The sequence below is a fragment of the Gadus chalcogrammus genome, chromosome 22 (assembly GCF_026213295.1).
Source record: "Gadus chalcogrammus isolate NIFS_2021 chromosome 22, NIFS_Gcha_1.0, whole genome shotgun sequence".
In the NCBI taxonomy this organism is placed as follows: Eukaryota; Metazoa; Chordata; class Actinopteri; order Gadiformes; family Gadidae; genus Gadus; species Gadus chalcogrammus.
The window spans coordinates 1,488,182-1,494,221 of record NC_079433.1 but is presented as its reverse complement, the minus strand read 5'-3'; positions in this window follow the sequence as shown (position 1 = coordinate 1,494,221).

Genomic DNA, 6,040 nt, shown 5'->3' with positions numbered 1-6,040 from the left:
GTATGGTGGCGGGTGAATTGTGTCACTTCACCCGCCACTGTGGCGGGTAATACTTTCCAGTCAGGTCCGATCAAATTTGCATATCTCATACATTCGTTATATACGGCGCTGCACAGTTCCACAACCATTACTGTCAACATCCGGGCCCCTTCTTCCTCTACGCCTCTTTTGCTGAACTGAGACTGTCAATATCCGGGATAATATCGGTAACAGGGCTCTCAAGTCTCACGCGTTCGGCGTGAGACACACGCAATTCAACCCATGCACACGCTCACACGCCACACGGTAGGGTAACCAGACGTCCTCTTTTGCCCGGACATGCCCTCTTTTTGACACACTTTTAAAAAATGTGTGTCGGAATTTCAAAATCGTCCGGGATTTTATTAAAGCCTCATACATGTTCACATTGAATTTGAGTTGCGTTTCTCTGGGTCGTTCACAAACTAGTTAGGCTACGCCCTCCCCTACTCAGTTCTGTTCGCTTCGCATTGGTGGAAGTGAGTAGGGGGAGTGGTTAAGTAGAGCCTTCAGATTGGACGGTTTGACCTACTCAGTTACCGTTGTGTTTTGTATTTATTATTTTACCATTATTGTTTTATAGGGACAAACATTAACAAATTTCTCCTACAGGGGATTGATAAAGTTCTATCTATTGAACAGAAAGAAACACTTGGTCATACTTTACACACTTTACCACAGCATTGGCCTACTGAATGCCACAGATATATTTTCAGCATTGGACTGAATGCCACACATATTTTCTTCTGAATATTAGTGTTAAGAGCATATAATGCTTACTATCATACGTTAGTTACCATGTCTGTGTGGACACATTTGTATGCAGGCACATGTAAATACAAAAAAACAAATGTTCCTATTGACTTATGATGGTGTAGCCATGCATGTTGTTTTATTATTAATATGTCAATTCGTTTTTTAATGAAAATACTTTGTAGAGATGAATTATCCCCAAACTTGTCATCGTAACACCAACTGATGTGTATGAAAAACACTTTTCTTATCTATTGTTACTATTATATTGTTTAAAATGTACGCATATATTAAAAAATATATAGCGTATAAAAAGTGGCTGGTAAAAAAGATGAGTGGCTGGTCGATTTTTAAATCTACCTGCCACAGTGGCTGGTGGGCAAAAAAGTTAATTTCCATCTCTGGTTGGTAATGAGTGGTGAGTGAGGGGCGGACGGTGTATGGAGTAGTGTGTGTTCTAGTTGATGTAAGGTGGTGGGTAATAGTCTGTGGCCCAATCTCTTGTGTGCCCAGTTGGTAGCGATCTGAAGTGAGAGTGTGTTGGTGGGCTGGGGTGTTTGTGTGAGTTGGTCTACTGTGTGTGTGTAGTGTTCTGTTAGGATCAACATGTTATTGTGCATCCAGGTGTTGGTGTTGTGATGTGGTGTCTGTGGGTGATGGGTTTGATGAAGTGTGATCATTTGTGGACCTGTCGTGACGTCCCCCTGGGGAGTTCCCGGGAGGACACCGCTCTGTCCGCTGTGTCCCTGTGGTGCAGGGCCTGGAGTATTTTAAAATATACTTTGTCTTTTCCACGGGTTGGGCCATCTGGTGCAATGTACCGGGTGTGTGTTGGTGGTGGTGGGAGGAGTGGACGGGTGGATGGTGGAGGTGGTCTTTGTGGTCTGTTGTGTGTGTGGGTGTGGGTGGGTTGGTGTGGGTCTGGTGTGTTCTGTGGTTTAATATGTGTGTGTGGGTCTATTGTGGTGATGGTGGGTGTGTGGAGGTCTATACGGAAGGCTGGGGGGTCTATACGGAAGGCTGGGGGGTCTATGTCTGTTGTGTGTGTGGTAGTGTGGCTGTGTGGTGTTGGTGCGATTGGTGTAGGTCGGCCTCCAGGGTGAAGACATTTAAAAAAAGATAGATCTATTTCAGAAGGGTGAAGCTGTGAGGGGGCTCTGACCTGCTGACGGTGACGGTGGTGGTCCCGTGGTGGGTAGCCTGAGAGGGTGGTGGTCCCGTGGTGGGTAGAGGAGAGGGTGGTGGTCCCGTGGTGGGTAGAGGAGAGGGTGGTGGTCCCGTGGTGGGTAGAGGAGAGGGTGGTGGTCCCGTGGTGGGTAGAGGAGAGGGTGGTGGTCCCGTGGTGGGTAGCCTGAGAGGGTGGTGGTCCCGTGGTGGGTAGCCTGAGAGGGTGGTGGTCCCGTGGTGGGTAGCCTGAGAGGGTGGGGGTCCCGTGGTGGGTAGAGGAGAGGGTGGTGGTCCCGTGGTGGGTAGCCTGAGAGGGTAGGGGTGTGGTAGAGGCGACGGCAGGACGGTCCCTGGTAACTGCTGACGGTGACACAGCCAACGGGCCAATAGAAACACACTTCTATTGGAAAGGATGAAAAGTACATCAGAGTAAATAAAAGGGGGGATCTGAGGACCCCGCCCACACACACGCATAGAAATATATACATATATATATATATATATATATATATATTAGGGATGGGCACGAGTAGTAAATTCCAAACTCGAGTGATCGAAGGAATTCCTCGAGGATCAATCGAGTACTCGTTTAATCAAATCTATTTTTAGAATGCAACGCATCTGCAGCAGGAATAGGCCTGATGATGAACGGCAATATTACCAACCAAACATGTAATGCTTATTCTCCATCAAAACAGTCAGAGTTATCAGAGTATTCATTATTTATTTTTGCAAATGTTCAAAACACATTTTCCTTACAAAAATAAATATGCGTCTCACAATTTAAATCACGTCGAACCAAGGCCTGTAACAGTTAAAAAATAAATAAAAATGAAACAAGTAGCCTAACCATTGCAAATAATTTAAAGCTGCAAATAAAACGGCAGCAAATGGACTATGGAAATACTCAGCGTTGTGATCTTCTCTACACGGCCGGGATTACAGCTGCGTCTTGCGGCGGTGAAAATAGCCGACACACTTGGCTGCTGCAGGCCTGATTTCCCGAACTCACCGTTGTGCTTCAGGAGCATTTGCCGCATGGTACTTTCTGGTAGCTCGATTTCGCTTGACATATTTAACATTTCACCTTATGATCTCCTATTTCTTTAAAGTATTTCAATTCTTCGTTGCGCTTTGCTTTAACCGCCATCTCTTAACTTTTTAAATTCTGGCGTGCCTGCACACGGCACGGAACGCGCCACACAGAAATGGATACATTTAATTTGCTTTGTGCCCACGGCATGCGTTAGTGGCGCCAACAGAAAATTGATAAATTTGCTTTAGAAAACTTTGTTTGTGTGTATATGCAAACTCGAGTTTGCCTGTCCACCAACCGAGTTCATTTGTAACGAGGAGTACTCGAGTAATCGATTCCTCACGCCCATCCCTAATATATATATATATATATATATGTATATATTTCTAAATATATGTGTTCTGTTACATGTATGTTTTCTCCTGTGTAATTCAGTCTTTTATGTTTATTGATGGTCCTGTGATGCCATCTACTGGCGGACTTTGGTATTGTTCTGGAATACGTTCTGATATGCATGCCTTTCACTCCATTACACTACATTCACTTGATCGGAAAGCATGGTACTCGCACTCGTCTTCATAATTGCGTCTCCTCTGGTTTCAAGTTAGCCTTTGAAAGCATCGTTGGTACGTTATCTGTATTGCTATGTTAAGGGGGTTTGATGTATAATGAGATTAAGGAAACTTTGTAAACAAATTAGATGGATGGATATTCTTACATTAGCAAGCTAACTTAGTAGCTAAGCTCATTTTACAGCATTCTGTTATTCTCATACTGAAATGCTGTACTTCCAATCCTCAGTTTTAGGGGGGAGGGGAGGGGGGGGGGGAGAAGCTGGGGTCAGTGGGGGCCATTGGACTATGTCAGGTGAGCTAGGGTAGGGATCAATACACGCTGGGTAATGGTTCTGCTTGGGGCATCTAAAACAGTGTTGGAGGGGGTGAGTGAGGGGGAGAATGAACTCGGGCAGTAAAGGAGAACAGTTTTGGTTGTTTATTATTTGAATCAGTGCTAATATCACTCTGCTTGTTGTTTCCAGGAGCAGGTTCTGCTAGTCGGGAGAGTGGTGGAGACACCAAAGGTACAGGCGCCCCCTGGTGGACGACGGGGGGACTGGCGCTGTCCCAGTGAGAGGCCATTCGATCTAGTGACTAAGGGGGGGGGGGGGGGCAGGTGTGATAGTAGAGGGGGGGAAACCTTGGGTTAGGTTGAGGGAAAGAGGTGGGAGGGCCAGGAGAGAGGGGATAACGGGAGGTTTAAACGGTAAAGTGAGTGTGTTGGGGTGTCTAAGAGGGGCTAGGGGGACCTGTGGTGGTGTAGGGAGCGGTGGGACGCCCTACTCCCCCTGATGAGTAGCGGGGGTGTGGGCGGGGGGCCCTACTCCCCCTGATGAGTAGCGGGGGTGTGGGCGGGGGGCCCTACTCCCCCTGGTGAGTAGCGGGGGGGGCCCTCCTCCCCCTGAGTAGCGGGGGGGTGGGCGGGGGGGGCCCTACTACCCCTGGTGAGTAGCGGGGGGGGCCCTCCTCCCCCTGAGTAGCGGGGGGGTGGGCGGGGGGGGCCCTACTACCCCTGGTGAGTAGCGGGGGGGGCCCTCCTCCCCCTGAGTAGCGGGGGGGTGGGCGGACACACACACACACACACACACACACACACACACACACACACACACACACACACACACACACACACACACACACACACACACACAGGACAGAGCAGACTGAGCGTCTCGGTCCCAACTATATATAGAACCGGAACTAGAACTATACCGGTCCTGAAGCAGTGCTTAGCTTCGCTGTCTTTGCTTTTGATGAAACTGTTTTTTTGTACAATCTCAAAGTCTAACAATTAATCCACAGGACGATTAACCATTCACTTGTTCTGATAGTTTAACCGATTTAATCTCTCTCTCGCTCTCTCTCTCTCTCTCGCTCTCTCTCTCTCTCTCTCTCTCTCTCTCTCTCTCTCTCTCTCTCTCTCTCTCTCTCTCTCTCTCTCTCTCTCTCGCTCTCTCTCTCTCTCTCTCTCTCTCTCTCTCTCGCTCTCCCTCTTGCTTCCTAAGTACTTCCCCTTCCAACAGTTCGGTGTGTGTGTGTGTGTGTGTGTGTGTGTGTGTGTGTGTGTGTGTGTGTGTGTGTGTGTGTGTGAGTGAGACCAGACCCCCCAGACCCTCTCCTCAGACCAGACCCCCCAGACCAGACCCCCCAGACCAGACCCCCCAGACCAGACCCCCCAGACCAGACCCTCTCCTCAGACCAGACCCCCCAGACCAGACCCCCTAGACCAGACCCCTCAGACCAGACCCCCCAGACCAGACCCCCCAGACCAGACCCCCCAGACCAGACCCCCCAGACCAGACCCCTCAGACCCTCTCCTCAGACCAGACCCCCCTGACCAGACCCCCCAGACCAGACCCTCTCCTCAGACCAGACCCCCCAGACCAGACCCCCCAGACCAGACCCTCTCCTCAGACCAGACCCTCACAGCTTGTTCCTCACAGAGAGAAAACTAACTTGAGATCTCTTCTGCTTCTTCCTGCTCACTCACTGTCTCACTCTCTCTCTGTCTCACTCTCTCTCTGTCTCACTCTCTAGCTGTCTCACTCTCTCTCTGTCTCACTCTCTCGCTGTCTCACTCTCTCTCTGTCTCTCTGTCTCTCGCTCTCTATCTCTCCTCTCTCGGTTCATGAAGTACTTCCCGTTCCAACAGTTTGGTGTGTGTGTGTGTGTGTGTGTGTGTGTGTGTGTGTGTGTGTGTGTGTGTGTGTGTGTGTGTGTGTGTGTGTGTGTGTGTGTGTGTGTGTGTGTGTGTGTGTGTGTGTGTGTGTTTTGAGAGTGGATAAGTGTATGATTGCATCATTATGCATGTAACTGTATTTGTTCAGGAGGTGGCTAATGACACCACTACCTTATAAGGGGGATGTTACCATACTCTATCTCTCTCTGTACCTGACTCTAAGGTGTGTGTGTGTGTGTGTGTGTGTGTGTGTGTGTGTGTGTGTGTGTGTGCGTGTGCGTGTGCGTGTGCGTGTGCGTGATGTGTATTGTGCGCGAGCACTGCATTCAT